The 16080-nt window shown below is 43.8% G+C and overlaps 1 protein-coding gene and 1 long non-coding RNA gene across 1 annotated transcript in view; one reads left to right on the forward strand and one right to left on the reverse strand.

The window, feature by feature from the left end:
- Positions 1-16080, forward strand: part of Erich1 (glutamate-rich 1) — a gene marked incomplete at its 5' end in the record, with an annotated part of 52793804 nt that overhangs the window by 44727491 nt on the left and 8050233 nt on the right.
- The window catches only part of LOC120097515 (uncharacterized), a 97928-nt gene continuing 88948 nt past the window's right edge, over positions 7101-16080 (reverse strand). Inside the window, 2 exon segments of the long non-coding RNA NR_190675.1 lie at positions 7101-7698; positions 8149-8245. This is a non-coding gene — a long non-coding RNA (uncharacterized LOC120097515).

Consider the following 16080-nt stretch of genomic DNA (forward strand, 5'->3'; position numbering starts at 1 on the left):
AAACTAATTTAAGACAGCATAAAACATCTGTAAATGTTCTTGAATAAATTCCCAAAGGGTTTGTCTGTAAGTCATGGGATTCAATAACATTTTGGTCAGTCCTTTTCAGCCACTGGATTTGTTTCTAAGTTTGGTACTCAGTTTAAGCCTTGGGGCAGCTGAGCTTTTATTTGATGCAGTGTTCGTGCATAAAGGTTTTCAGTGTGTTTCTCTTCTTTCTATATCATTGAAGTTTACTTGTGTATGTGTGGAGGGGGTTCAGGTGCGTAAGTGCCCTCCCATGTCTGTGGAGGTCGGAGGACAACACTGAAGTCATTTCTCCTGATGGGGCTTAGGCTCCAACCCAGGCCTTTGGACCAGCATGAGAGCACATCTAGCTGCTTCTGGGTCTTCTACCTACTCTTTTCCTTCTACTCCAATTTAGAAACAAATTTAGATCTTTCACTTTTAAAAGATGTGCGAGTCTAACACGTGGTTGTACCGTGCCAGTTGGACATCAGTGTTTGAAAGAACTACGCTGAAGACCAAGGGGACTAAGATGACCTAGCAAGCAGTGGGGAAGGGCAGTGGCAAGCAATGGGGGTGGGAACAGCTGTACCTTTGGCAACCATTGCCTGAAGTGGGGAAGGACAGTAGCAAGCGATGGGGGCGTGTACAGTTGTATCTCTGACAACCATTGCCTAGTTGTTTTACTTTTCTTATTTCCCTGGGCTGGAGAATGACTCAAGAACATTTCTTTACTTGTGGAACTTGGAACTTGTAGCTCCTAATATGAAGTAAGTAATATGTTTCTATCTAAGAAAATGTTCTGACTTAGTAGAGGCTATCTAAGAATAAAGGAAACTCACTTCTCCTGGAGGAGAAGCAGACTAGCCTTGAGCAGTTAATGCTCATCACTCCTCTTAAGGGAGGTCGCCAGCTTCTAGTGTCATAGTCACTTGGGGTGCATCTTTCTCAGAACTAAACTATGACTATGTGATGTCTGTTTCTTACTAGAATATCAGAACTTTCCTTTGGGGGTTACTTTTAGCATCTCTCTCTCTCTCTCCATCAATTTCACTGTACCAGGTGTTCAAGCATTTGATGATAGAATGTTATATCTATAGACACCCTATTCAAGGAGTTGATGAGACCTCTGCTCTCTAGGATCATTCAGCACACAGTGAGATGGTCCTGTGAGTGAGGAAAGTGTGACTAAAGATGGGAGTCACAACACTGTAGCTACACTGGCACTGTGACACACACACTTTCCACAGCAACCAGGAGTAAAACGGAAATGATTCCCCGATTTGTCTCCCTAAGCATTAGTGTGCACGCATGTTCCAAGTGGCAGGTCACGCTCATTCCATGACAGCGCTGCTGCTGCTATTACAGCTACTGCCCATTGCATTCTTGTGGAGATGTAAATGAGACAGAGGGAAGATTCAGACATCGAGTCATATTAAAAGTTATGCGATGAAGGAAGGGAGCAGAATAGAACCCTGGGGTGGGGCCAAAGGAGAGAACTCAGGGGATACCCAGCGATGAAGGGGGATGATAAGAAAATGGCCGCACTTGAAGGAAGTGGCTCGCAAAGCTGAGCGCCGAGCATCTGGGACCTGGAAACTCCGCCCTGCACCAGCCTGTGCTTTCAGTTCAGCTTCCTACGGCTCAGTCCTCAGTCTGTCTCTTACTAAACCTGCTACTAAAACAGCGAGCCAGCCGCTCCCGTGAAAATAACCGACTAAGCAGATGCACTGCGTGCGCAGTTGCTTCCTCAAGCCTTGTGTAGACTGACAAAGAAAGGGACCCGGCCCCCGGAGAGCTCTCCGTATGAGGTAGCTCCGTCACGCAGTCATGGTGTACGTGAAGTAAAAATAACACTGAAGAGGACAGTAAATGACAGTGAGGAACGTACATACTCAACAAGAGCTAACCTGGTATGAGCCGAGCTCTGAGGTGCACACCAGGGAGATGCTGGGGTTGGAGTGTGGCAGGGGCGCGGAGTGACACAGCCAACGCTGGCCAAGCCTTCCTCTCGGATGGTGTGAAGGTGAAGCATTAATTTGTTAATACCTTAAGCAGGCTCCCGCATCTTCCAACCCGCCATCTTTAGAGGCCTCTGCCAGCTCCCATCACGGCCTTCAACAGGGGAGTGCTATGGCATTTTGCCAGGACAAAGCACACCTGCAGAATATCTTTTTCCTCCTCCTCCACAGTACTTTTATAGCATCATTGCCATAAGTGCTGTGACTGAGCACAGATCCCAGGGTTAATGCCTCCGAGAATATTACGAGTGTAACTCCACATGGGCCTAGCCAACAGGTATTGGTCTGAAAAGAAGGCCCAGCAGAGAACTGGAGAGACAACTCCCTCCCCTTGCCTTTAAATGCAGTGAACCCAGCAGTGAACCATTTCCTCCCTGGAGGGAGCAGTGTCCAACTTGTTCCAGAAAATTGAGGATGATAAGCATAGAGTTCTCCCATCAGGCAAGGAGCATCACCAACTCCAATGGAACCAGAGTCTTTGCCTGTGATTCCAAATGGTGCTGTCAGTTATTCATCTTAAGGAACACTTCGTGGGGGCATGGTTTGGTAGCACTTCCAGAGCATCACTGAACACTCAGAATACAAAATAAAATAAGAATGTGTTGACAGCAGAAGCCAGCACCTGGAAATGAGAGGCTGACAACAACCAGGACCAGGCAACAAAATGTCTGAAGGGCCATAAAATCTCAGGCACATTGGTTTCTAACTCACCTCAATGCTCTATGCTAGCAACAAGGCACCCTTCCAGTGACCATGTCTCCTGCTAGAATCTCCCGCCTCTAGCCTGGCTCTGACCTTGGTAACCTTTGGCTGTACTGCACCCTGATTGATCTGGCCAACCACAACTGATGCTGTGACCATCTAGCCTCCATTGCTCTCAAGGGAGATCTGCTACAGAACCAGTACCCACTCACTGTCCTTCCCCCCCAGTCAATATGAACATGCTGACCTGCTGTGCATTGGGCAATTGGACGGGGACCTGCTGGTGCTGCTATGAATGTGAATGAACTCTGCCATTGGATATTATGGCATCTCTTAGAGCTAGATTGTTAGGTCGTTAGCTTCAGTTGCTGTGAATTGTTTCTCTTCTCCTGATGTGTGAACAGTAAACTGTGCATTTGAAAAAAGAAACACCCGACTGCTGCCTCTATATGACAAGTAGGTTGAGTTTAAGACAATAGACCTTTTTTGGGATTTCTAGCAACAACGATGTAGCTTTAATCTGTTACTCTGGGGAAGCATGCAGTTACTCAAAGTCTTGTCTAATGCTTATTTTTTATTTTTTCCTATTGGAGCAAGTTGTTATGTCTGACACTGTATCTCTCATGGTTCACTAGTCCCTATGAATTTGTCAAGCAGCTCTCTTTAGCTTGCTGGGTCCTCTTCCCTAGGTTATTGCCTCCTATTTCCAGTCATTTACAAGATACACATTAGGGTATCATCTATTAGGGGTATGCAATTGTGTTACCACCTCTCCGCCTTCTGTTTAGACCACTATCTAACCTTTGGTAACTTAGATACTGTTGGGGAGGCAGGGCTTTTAGGGTGGGCATTAAGAGGAAAGAAGTGGATTTGGGCAGACCTTATCCAGTGTGCCTGTTGTCTTGAGTTATGCAGGAGGAATTTTCTGTTTTGACGCCAGTGTCTTTGCTTGTGCACGGCCCCATCTGAGGTCTCCTGTTGATGCCTTCAGACAGTGTCATCCTGCTAGCTTAGACAAGGAGGAAGTATTCAGATTGTGATTTATGAAAATACTTCAACTGCGTATTACTTCTACAAATGTACCCCTTCTCTACAAATGAGCCCAAGATGTGTCTGGATTCCAGAAATTATTTAAAGTGGTAGTCAGGTTTGGTGGCTCACACAGGAAGTCCAGCAGCTGAGAGGCGGAAGCAGGAAGATAGTGAATGTCAGAGTAGCATGGACTATAGTGCAGAACTGTATCTCAGAGAGAAAACAAAAGCAAAATGAAACAAAAACAAACGAATAATTTAGATCAGTAATTGTATGGAATGAGAGTCTTCTATTTTCTTTCTTTCTTCTTTTTCTTGAGACAGTCTTGTTATGTTAACCCAGGTATCCAGGTTGGCCTTAAAACTCACAAGCCTCCTGCCTCAACTTCCTCCCAAGTGCTGAGATTACAGTCATGTACCACTACTCCAGTTCAGTGTATTTTTTTTTTTGTAATTACTTCAAAACTCATTTTCATTCTGAAGTGAACATCTCCTTTGAGAAACACTGAGTATCAGGGTGAAGCACAGATTCTAACTGCGGTTTTGTTTTCTGTTTTTGGTTTTGGATTTTATTTTGTACAAACAATGGAATAGAAAAGAATCACGTAGTTTCTTTGAGAGCCATGGCCCTTCTGACCCCCAGCCTTAGGCTGTAATGACACCTGTGACCTAGAGTTGCTGAGGAATAAAGGAGCTAACAAATACAGGGTGTTCATATCTGTGCTCATGACCATGTACTCTGCTGCTGTCACTCCAAAGCTAACGAAGGATGAATAAAGACCCTCTCCCATTTCACCCAGCCCTTCACACATCTCACATCCCTTCTTGACCATTCATACCTCGTCAACACTTGCCCTCTGATGACTCTCCAATGACATCATGCTAAACAAAAAAGGCTTGCACACCTGGACAGACTAGCACAGTTGTGCAACAAACAAACAAACAAACAAACGAACAAACAAACAAACAAACAAACAGTGGCGAGATAGTGAAGAGCCTCCAGTGGGTTGCTGTGGGTTTTACTGTGTTGTGTGTAAACCAGGAGAACTCTAGAAATCAATCCACGCTGATAATGAAGGCTAGAGTAGTGATTGGCACAGATGAAGAGTGAAGACTGGTCCTCCCGATTCAGACACTAACACTTCAGATCAGCGCAGAAGCCACTGAGACAAGGGACTGGATGGGTCTCTCCATCAAACAAAATTCCATATTTCTGACATAATTTATGTCACAGATTATGAAGCTAGCCAGTTGTCTCTCTCTCTTTCCATCTCTCTCTGTCTCTCGCCTTCCCTCCCTTTCCCCCTCCCCCTCCCTCTCTTTCTCCCTTTCTTTCTCCCTCTCTTTCTTTCTCTGTTGCATAAGGGTTTTATTAAATAGGTATAAAAGCTAAAAGGAAAAGAATGCAGTAGGAAAAAAAAAGACAACTGTCTTCTCTCTTCCCTTCTCTCATTTATCAATCCAAGTTGCAGGAAGAAGTCTCACCTTAGCAATTTAAATATGCCCGCTTTTATTGTCAGTGCATTCTTAAAGTTTGAGGAGCCCTTCAAATAAAAACTCCAGCTATGAAAAGAGACTCGGGTAGTAGTCAAGGATGTGACCTGCATTTAAAAGAAGCAGGAGCTCCAGTCAAAACAGAATCCTTACCTTTACTTGGAGGCTCTCCTTCCCTATGCTCTACCTTACATCTCAAAGGCTTCACGGGCTGGGGACACTGGAGTCATAGCTGTCCTTGCTAAAGACAGGCAAGTCTTTAAAACACTAACATACACACACACACACACACACACACACACACACACACACCACACACACACACACACGCACAGACACACACAGACACACACACAGACACACACACAGACACACACAGACACACACACAGACACACAAACAGACACACACAGACACACACACACAGACACACACATACAGACACACACACAGACACACACACACACACACACACACACACACACACACACACACACACTGTTTTCTCCTTTGGAATTCTCTTCTAAGATGCTACCTATCACTCAGAGGCCAACAGAAGCTAAGAGTCACCTACCAAGAAAAGATATATCTTGCTTTATATTTTGAGATCCTTATTTATTTATAAGTCGAATCTGTATTTGAGAAAGCGTCTGTCTCTAGAAGTCATTGATACTGAGGCACAGAATGTAGCATCATGCCTGTCCTGGGTACACAGCTCCTCTTGAACCTGCTAAGTGAAGTGCTGTTCAGTTGCTACATCTCCTGCTCATGTGATGGACACGCTCTATGGGCCTTTGTACGTCCCGTGTTTCCTCCTTTATAACTAGGGGTCAACACAACACCAGAATGTGCAGGTCTCTCTCACATGCTTCTTCTTCTTTGTGTTTCCCATGTTCTGCAACCTAGAAAATGTGTATGAACTGTTATTCCAGATGCCTGTTAGGGAAGAACAAGAGGAGGTTGGTTCCATTTCAGACCCAGGATATTTGAATGTGAAGTTTATCAATAGAAATCAGAAGAATTCTCATTTTAGTACGAGTTATGAAAGGCTCTATGGTACCAAACATCTTTCAGTTTACCTGTCAAACTTTGGTTTTCAAACATCCCTAGTTAAAGCTTAAATCACCCTTTCTGGGATGGGGAGGGATGGTTTTCGACTTTAGCGGTGAAGTTAAAGAGCAAAGTAATATTAGTTCCATGCTGGACTCTTAGGAACTCACATCAAAATGAAATAGAAGAGATCAACCTGCTCATGATTTCCCTGAGGACCAAAGGCCTGGTAATTGCTAAAAATGACTCCCCCGCCTCAGCACAGACATGCTCAAGTGCCAGGAACTCTCCCCTCAATGCAGTGACTCCTTCTACAGTTACCCCACCAAATGGTGTTTGTTTTTTAATAATTACTACACTGGCTGCCAAATTTGATATATTTTTTTAAATCTCCACTATTTAGTGATATATATTTGGTGACCAAGGTCTAGCTCTGTGTAACTCCTCCTATCCTTCAGTTTTACCTTGTTTGCTTCAGAACCTAAAATGGTAAACCCTTCAGGTGTTCAAAACATACCCTGAAGATCCACAGAGTTGACCTGGACGGGGGCAAGAAGCACTGAGGGGGGAGGGGCTGCTGATCTACTAACAAACGTGTGCACAGAGAAAAAAATGAAAATCCAGTATGCATAAGATTTCTGTTTGAAGCTTGAGTGAAAAGAAAGAAATCATCTTACTGTACATGTCTACCAAGTGAAGATCAGTTAAAAAGCCCAGTGTGTGTGTGTGTGTGTGTGTGTGTGTGTCTATATTATGCCATATGATGCAACTACCAATCGAGAAGGCAATAGCTTACTAAGTGGAAACTTCTTTTTTAATTAATTAATTAATTAATTAATATTTCAAATGTCCCCCTCCAGGTTTCCCTTCCCAGAATGCTTCACCCCATCCACACTCCCCTAGTCATTGCGTCTGAATGTTCTTCCACACACTCACACCCATCCACCTCGCCCCATCTTCTCCTCCAGACATCTCTGTTCTCTGGAGCATCAAGTCTCTACAGGATAGGTGCACCCTCTCCCACTGAGGCCAGACAAGTTAGTCCTCTGCTACGCATGTGCCACTGACGATGGAGAAGCTCATGTATGCTTTGGTTGGTGGGTGGCTTAGTCTCTGTGAGCTCCCAGGGGTCCAGGGAATGTTCTTCCTCTGGGGTTGTCATCCCCTTTACCTCCTTCAGTTCTTCCCCTCACTCTTCCATAGGAGTGCTTGACCTCAGTTCAATGGCTGGCTCTAAGTATCTGCTTCTGTCTCAGTTAGCTGCTGGTAGAGCCTCTCAGAGGACAGCCATGCTAGATTTCTTATATAAATTCATGTACATCAAATGGTTCTCAACTTGCAGGTCGAGCCCCCTTTTGGTGGTTGAAGGAAACTTTCAAAGGGACTGCCTAAAGCTATTGGAAAACACACAGATAATTACGTTACAATTCATAACAGGAACAAAATTACATTTATGAGGTGGTATAAAGAATAATTTTATGGTTGGGGTCACCACAGTATAAGGAACTATGTTAAAGGGTCACAGTATTAGGAAGGTTGAGACCCACTGAGGTATATTATTTTGAAGGAAAAGATTTATATACATTGTGTTGGTTGGATTTTATCAACTTGACACAAGCCCAGACATATCTGGGAAGAAGGCACCTTGATGGAGAAAACACTTGCAGAGGACTGGCCTGTGTACAAGTGTATGTGTGTGTGCTGGGGGGGGGCTTTTATTGATTAATGATCAATGTGTAGGGTCCAGCTCAGTGTAAGTGTCTTAGTTAGGGTCTTATTGCTATGATCAGACACCATGACCAGCATGTTTTATAAAGGACAACATTTAATTGGGGCTGGCTTACCGGTTCAGAGGTTCCATTATCATCAAGGTGGGAACGTGGCAGCATTGCGACATCCAGGCAGGCATGGTGCAGGAGGAGCTGAGTTCTACATCTTCACCTGAAGGAAGCCAGGAACAGACTGAGCATCCTCAGGCAGCTAGGAGGAGGGTCTCCAAGCCCACTCCCACAGTGACACACTTCCTCCAACAAGGTCACATCTTCTTTTTTTTTTTTTTAGAGAATACTTTATTAGTTTTTGTAATCAAACCCACGTAGATAAGACCTTACATATTTAATACAGTGCGTTACCCCTGTACAAATGGAAAAAACTTAAGTTCAACATTTCTAGACCAATATGGCTGTTAATTTCTGTACAGTGCCAACTCAACACAGTAAACGGGGATACTTTTTTCCAAAGTTGACAGCACAGCTAAAGTTTCCAAAAATTCAAATTATATATCTGTATATATATATTTATGTTTATATAAAAAGACCAATAATAGCAGTGTGTTATGCAGCAACAGCAGCAACAGCTTTTCCAGGTTCTGCAGTCATCTGAACAAAACTGTAGAGACATCCAGCACACTCCATTAAAAAAAAAAAGAAAAAAGTAAAAAAAACAAAACCCAAGAAAACAGCACAGTTCTGTTACTCTTGTGGTACCTGGCACCATTTTTTTTAAATTAGCTTCTCAGTCATCATCTGGAAAGAAAACATTCTGAGCAACATCATTAAAAACAGCTCTGATAAAGCACGGTCACTACTATGTATCATAAAGCAGGTACAAGCTATTTTACATCCACAGAGGTATGATACATTACTGTCCTACATCTATAGTACTAGAGGATACAATTTAAAAGGCATTATTTGAGACTTGATTCTACTTTTCCAGCAGAGGGCCCAAAGGATGGTGTGACACAGCTTTGTAAAGAAACATACTCTAGACAGGATTTCCTTTCACTATTGGCACAGTTCTAAGGATTCATTCTCTCCATGAATGTCAGCTAAAACCGTTATTAAAAAAAATGAAATATCCCTAAAACAAAACCGTATAACCACCGGATTCACATGAAGATGACCTAGTGGAGACAAGCTGGACCTCACCTTACCAATAAGCTATCAAATCTGTTATGTTTAAACAGTGAGACCTCCAAGGAAGGAGATGCCAAGTAGTGCTTCAAAGCTTCGGACCACAATCAAACACAGCATCATTTTCAACAGAAGCAGAAGCTCATCTGAATATGCTCAAGGATGCTGACATCAACATTTAATCATCTGCTCACTCATCCAGGAAGAAGGGGAGATCAGTTACTACTGTACTTTATTGTGTTCAACCAAATCACCATGTTACAAAAATAGCAAGCTGCCATAATAAAAAATAAGGCTCCTCTATCCAGCACCAGATAGCATCATTTTACTTTCAAGCCTAGAAATTGCACACTTGTATATAAACCAACCGAAGATGAGGATTGAGAGTTCATCTTGGTGGATTTTTCCTTTGATGAATATGAAGTGTCCTTCCTTATCTTTTTTGATGACTTTTAATTGAAAATTGATTTTATTTGATATTAGAATGGCTACTCCAGCTTGCTTCTTCTGACCATTTGCTTGGAAAGTTGTTTTCCAGCCTTTCACTCTGAGGTAGTGTCTGTCTTTGTCTCTGAGGTGTGTTTCCTGTAGGCAGCAGAATGCAGGGTCCTCATTGCGTATCCAGTTTGTTAATCTATGTCTTTTTATTGGGGAGTTGAGGCCATTGATGTTGAGAGATATTAAGGAATAGTGATTATTGCTTCCTGTTATATTCATATTTGGATGTGAGGTTATGTTTGTGTGCTTTTCTTCTCTTTGTTTTGTTGCCAAGACGATTAGTTTCTTGCTTCTTCTAGAGTATAGCTTGCCTCCTTATGTTGTGCTTTACCCTTTATTATCCTTTGTAGTGCTGGATTTGTAGAAAGATATTGTGTAAATTTGGTTTTGTCATGGAATATCTTGGTTTCTCCATCTATGTTAATTGAGAGTTTTGCAGGATACAGTAACCTGGGCTGGCATTTGTGTTCTCTTAGGGTCTGTATGACATCTGTCCAGGATCTTCTGGCCTTCATAGTTTCTGGCGAAAAGTCTGGTGTGATTCTGATAGGTCTGCCTTTATATGTTACTTGACCTTTTTCCCTTACTGCTTTTAATATTCTTTCTTTATTTTGTGCGTTTGGTGTTTTGACTATTATGTGACGGGAGGTATTTCTTTTCTGGTCCAATCTATTTGGAGTTCTGTAGGCTTCTTGTATGCCTATGGGTATCTCTTTTTTTAGGTTAGGGAAGTTTTCTTCTATGATTTTGTTGAAGATTTTACTGGTCCTTTGAGCTGGGAGTCTTCACTCTCTTCTATACCTATTATCCTTAGGTTTGATCTTCTCATTGAGTCCTGGATTTCCTGTATGTTTTGGACCAGTAGCTTTTTCTGCTTTACATTATCTTTGACAGTTGAGTCAATGATTTCTATGGAATCTTCTGCTCCCGAGATTCTCTCTTCCATCTCTTGTATTCTGTTGGTGAAGCTTGTATCTACAGCTCCTTGTCTTTTCTTTTGATTTTCTATGTTGAGGGTTGTTTCCATGTGTTCTTTCTTGATTGCTTCTATTTCCATTTTTAATTCCTTCAACTGTTTGATTGTGTTTTCCTGGAATTCTTTCAGGGATTTTTGTGTCTCCTCTCTATGGGTTTCTACTTGTTTATTTATGTTTTCCTGGAATTCTTTCAGGCATTTTTGCGATTCCTCTCTGTAGGCTTCTACTTGTTCTCTAAGGGAGTTCTCCACGTCTTTCTTGAAGTCCTCCAGCATCATGATCAAATACGATTTTGAAACTAGATCTTGCTTTTCTGTTGTGTTTGGATATTCCATGTTTATTTAGGTGGGAGAATTGGGCTCCGATGATGCCATGTAGTCTTGGTTTCTGTTGCTTGGGTTCCTGCGCTTGCCTCTCGCCATCAGATTATCTCTAGTGTTACTTTGTTCTGCTATTTCTGACAGTGGCTAGACTGTCCTATAAGCCTGTGTGTCAGGAGTGCTGTAGACCTGTTTTCCTGTTTTCTTTCAGCCAGTTATGGGGACAGAGTGTTCTGCTTTCGGGCGTGTAGTTTTTCCTCTCTACAGGTCTTCAGCTGTTCCTGTGGGCCTGTGTCTTGAGTTCACCAGGCAGGTTTCTTGCAGGGGAAAAGTTGGTCCTACCTGTGGTTCCAAGGCTCAAGTTTGCTCGTGGGGTACTGCCTAAGTTCTCTCCGCGGGGCAGCAACCGGGAAGATCTGCGCTGCCCTTTCCGGGAGCCTCCGTGCACCAGGGTTCCAGATGGCGTTTGGTGTTTTCCTCTGGCGTCTGGACGTGCGCAGAGTGCAGTCTCTTCTGGCCTCCCAGGCGCGCCCGCCTCTCTGAAGGTTCAGTTCTCCCTCCCACGGGATTTGGGTGCAGAGAACTGTTTATCCGGTCTGTTTCCTTCAGGTTCAGGCGGTGTCTCAGGCGCAGGGGTCCTGCCGCTCCTGGGCCCTCCCCTACGGGAGCCCAGAGGCCTTATACAGTTGCCTCTTGGGCCAGGGATGTGGGCAAGGGTGGGCAGTGTTGGTGGTCTCCTCCGCTCTGCAGCCTCAGGATTGCCCACCTGACCAGGCGGTGAGGTCTCTCTCCCCAAGGTCACATCTTCTAATAGTGCCACTTCCCGAGCCAAGCATATGCAAACCATCACAGTAAGTCAATGCACACCTGGGCGGGTGGTCCTGGGTTCTACAAGAAAGCAGGCTGAGCAAGCCATGGGGAGAAATCCAGTAAGCAGCGCCGCTCTGGTGACCTGTGTATGAGCCCCTGTCCTGACTTGAGCCTTGGAGGATGGACTGTGATGTGAAACTGAAACTGTAAGCTGAAATAATCACTTTCCTCCCCAAGTGGCTTTTGGTCACTTTTTAAAAATTCACAGCAATAAAAATAGCGAATAAGACATACATTTTTCGGCTGGGGATTTAGCTCAGTGGTAGAGCGCTTACCTAGGAAGCGCAAGGCCCTGGGTTCGGTCCCCAGCTCCGAAAAAAAGAACCAAAAAAAAAAAAAAAGACATACATTTTTCTAGATATACACAGAGAGAAAGCTGACTGTGAATTATTGGTGTATTTGGCTGATGGGATAGTAAATGTTTTCTTACATTTTTCTTTTTTCGGTTTTTCAGCTGGAACATTTTATCCTTTTCTCCCAAACCAATATATTGTTTTTCAAATTAAGACAAGAAAGGGGTTGGAGTGATGGCTCTGCGGTCACTAGCACTGGGCAGATGCTCTTCCAGTGGACCCGTGTTTGATTCCCAGCACTCACGTGACAGTTCATACCTGTCTTTAACTCCAGCTCCAGGGACTCCAATGGCACATACACACATGCAGGCAAACTATGAATACACATTGAAAACTATTGATAGGCTAATGGAAAAAAAATTAAAGAGTAAGACACAAAGAGGTGTTTATTGCCTCATGGCTATTCTGAGTGCATTTTAAAAAATGAATTCTGAAGATGAAAATGTAAAATACTCAAGTAAACCCTTTACGATCAGGCAAGGAAGGTTTGAATGCTGGCATAGGTTAGCAATTCCAGTTCTTGGAGATCACAAGTTCCAGGTTATCCTCGGCTACAGATTAAGGTCAAGACTAATGTGGGCAGCTAAGTAAGACCTTGTCTCAAAAGTTAAAAAAGAAGGAAACAGACACACACTGATAGGGGGAGGGAGAGACAGAGACAGAGAGAGAGAGAGGGAGACACACACACACACAGAGAGAGAGAGAGAGAGAGAGAGAGAGAGAGAGAGAGAGAGAGAGAGACTGTGGGAGACTGGGAGATTGGAGAGAGAAGGACAGAGGCAATAGGGGAAGTAAAAGGAAAAATATTTTCAGGTTAATCTGAAAGGAGCAATGTGCCACAGGTTAAAGAACATGTCAAAGGTGATAGGAAAATTGAAGATGAATGCTTGTAGCGGAGTCAAACCATTAGGAAGCATCAAGGGCCTATTGCTTGGGGGTGTGTATAAAATGCAAGATGTCTGCCCTTGTGAAATGCTCTATGTTGTAGCCTTCCAGGTTCTAAAGGTTGGCCCGACAGCACCCACCTCTGTCCCTTTTCCAGTTGAGAACACTGGAAAGGTCAGAATTACATGTCAGATTTTCCTTCCCCATGAGGCTTGGGCTTAAAGGGAAGATCTTGATGGGGAAGGTGACCACCCACTGGCATACTGTCCCCTCTCAAGTTTCCTCTCAGGAAGCTTGTGCTTTGTCAAATGCCAGCCTGGGGCTTTGTGGCCAGCAGCTGCACCCCAGACTGTGAGGCCCATCATGGAAAGCAGAGCCTGCATTCGTGACATGTGGGCTGCATTTAAGGCATGTGTCAGGGCCTCATGCCTGTGTGTAGGTTGTGAGAAGGTCAGGACACATCTGGTTCCAGTTTGTCCTCTCAGCCTGAGAAGAACAGGAAGAAATGATGCTGGAAGTCACCACTGCCATTGTTAGGAGAAGAGTGATGGAGCCTCTCTTACAATGAAACTCAATATCTCCTCTCTCTCTCTCTCTCTCTCTCTCTCTCTCTCTCTCTCTCTCTCTCCCTCCATCCCTCCCTCCCTCCCTCTCCCTCTCATGCATATATAATTGAAAGTACTTTCTATATAGTACATTTTGTTCATGGTTTCCCAGTCCTCATCTTCTTCCAGATTTTCCCCACCTACCCAACCCTATGTTCTCTCTCTCTCTCTCTCTCTCTCTCTCTCTCTCTCTCTCTCTCTCTCTCTGGCAAACAAACAGACAAAGAAACAAATACTTCTGAACAAACCAGAATCCAAAATAAGAAACAAAAAAAGGACCCCTTCAAAACACACACACACACACACACACACACACACACACACACACACACACAGAATTCTATAAAAACAAAAATTGGAAATCACCATATATGAGGTTTGCACTTCTAATTTTCATTCATGAGAGACTATGAAACTCAATATTTCAAGGTACAAACATGAAGTTAAATCTTTAGGTTTCTCCTGGTCATTACCAGGGCAATGCTATTTGGAAACATGCCTCTTAAGCTGATAGTCTTACTTAGGTTTATTATTTCTTTCTTTTTTTTTTTTAAAGGCAGGTCTTTATAAGGTTTAATAGAATTATATCTTTTGATTATAATAGAATTTTATAGGTATAATAGAATTATATCATTTGAGTATAGGAGGAAATGATTTTGGAGCAGAAGAGTCACAAATCAAAATTAGACAAGATTACCCATTTCCCCTTGACAAGTTTACAGGTAGAGAGGGCATTTAGTCCTTGAGGTACGACAATCATGCCTATCGTCCAGCAATCCTGTAATCCGACCGGCCTCGGATGTAGAAACATACCCAAGACTGCGGCATGGAAAATACGCGAGCATGCCTGTGCCCCCTCCCCCGCTCCGTTCCCGCGGGATTGGAGTAGCGCTGGGTCGCTGACGCCATCCTCACGCCTCTGGTTTGCATCAGGTTTATTATTTCAATGAAGCACCATGACGAAAAGTAAGATGGAGAGGAAAGTGTTTATTGGCCTTATACTTCCACATCACAGCTCATCACCAAACCAAGTCAGACAGGAACTCAAGCAGGGGAGGAACCTGGAGGCAGGAACTGATTCAGAAGCCATGGATGGGTGCTCCTTACTGGCTTGCTCCTCATGGCTTGCTCTGCCTGCTTTCTCATAGAATACAGGACCAACAGCCCAGGCATGGCACCGCCCACTATGAGTTGGCCCTCCTCAATTGATCACTAATTGAGAAAAAGCCTTACAGCTGGATCTCATGGAAGCATTTTCTCAATCTGGGTTCCCTACTCTTCGACGATGTTAGCTTGTGTCAAGTTGACATAAAACTAGACAGAAGAGTGATGCTTCAGTTTTTTAAAGAACTAAACAAGCACATTAACAAAATATCCTTAAGGTCTCACTGCTATCTCCCCAGCTGTGACTACTCCACACCTCACACCTCATTCTCTCTGGCCCTGCACAATTATCATGGGGATGGATACTCAACATCTTTATCTTCCTGCCATAGCTCTGTGTTCGAAATAATCTCCCCTCATTGGATTTTCACCCTAGCTACACCCTTCCATTAAACCCAAGAATCTCACCAGCAGGTGCTAATTCTCGAAATCCACACCCTTGACATCAGGGAGACCCTGTGTCTGTCTGCCTCTCTTGGTACTTGTTTTCATAAAATCCCACCATCCACCCACCCTGCTCACCTTGGCCTGGTATGCCACAGAGACAACTTTCTTGTCTTCTCTGCTTTTCCTTCTCAAACTGGTCTCTTGGTTGAATTAGCCAGAATCACCTGATGGCTACCATCCCAGTCACACTGTGTGCTGCATCCTTAAAGGTATACACACCAGTCATCATAAATAGCATGTCCAGATCTGCAAGCTAAATAGCCTTCTCCAGTGTGCCTGCCCTGCCTCCCATCTTCAGCCCCAAAGGCTAAAGGCATCCCTCTCATGTTTTGCACCTCTAACTCCTTCTAGCTCCATGTTTTCTCTCAAAGCCTTCCTATTTCTTTGAAACCACTGGCTATACACATCCACTCCTCCCCACTACGGGTCTTCATCATTGCAATTCTGCTCAAGTTTGTCCTCTCTGCACACAGCTCAACTGGTAAGCTCAATTTCCCTAAAATACTGTGTGCGTCGGATCATCTACTTCTGAACAATTGACTAATGGTGAGTGAAAAATGCTGTGTTTACTCCTAGAGTTCTCCAGCACCCAGCCCTGTCTGTCCTATCTGTCTGCTCTCATGACAACGTTTTAATTCATGACCCTACCCTGGAACCAAGCCAGACCATACTCTGTAATTGTGTTCTGCTCATCAGTTCATGACTAGTGCTCTAAATATCATCTGTGTTTGAGTTGGCCAGGGCC

This window comes from Rattus norvegicus, chromosome 16, assembly GCF_021556685.1.
Source record: "Rattus norvegicus strain SHRSP/BbbUtx chromosome 16, alternate assembly SHRSP_T2T, whole genome shotgun sequence".
Classification (NCBI taxonomy): Eukaryota; Metazoa; Chordata; class Mammalia; order Rodentia; family Muridae; genus Rattus; species Rattus norvegicus.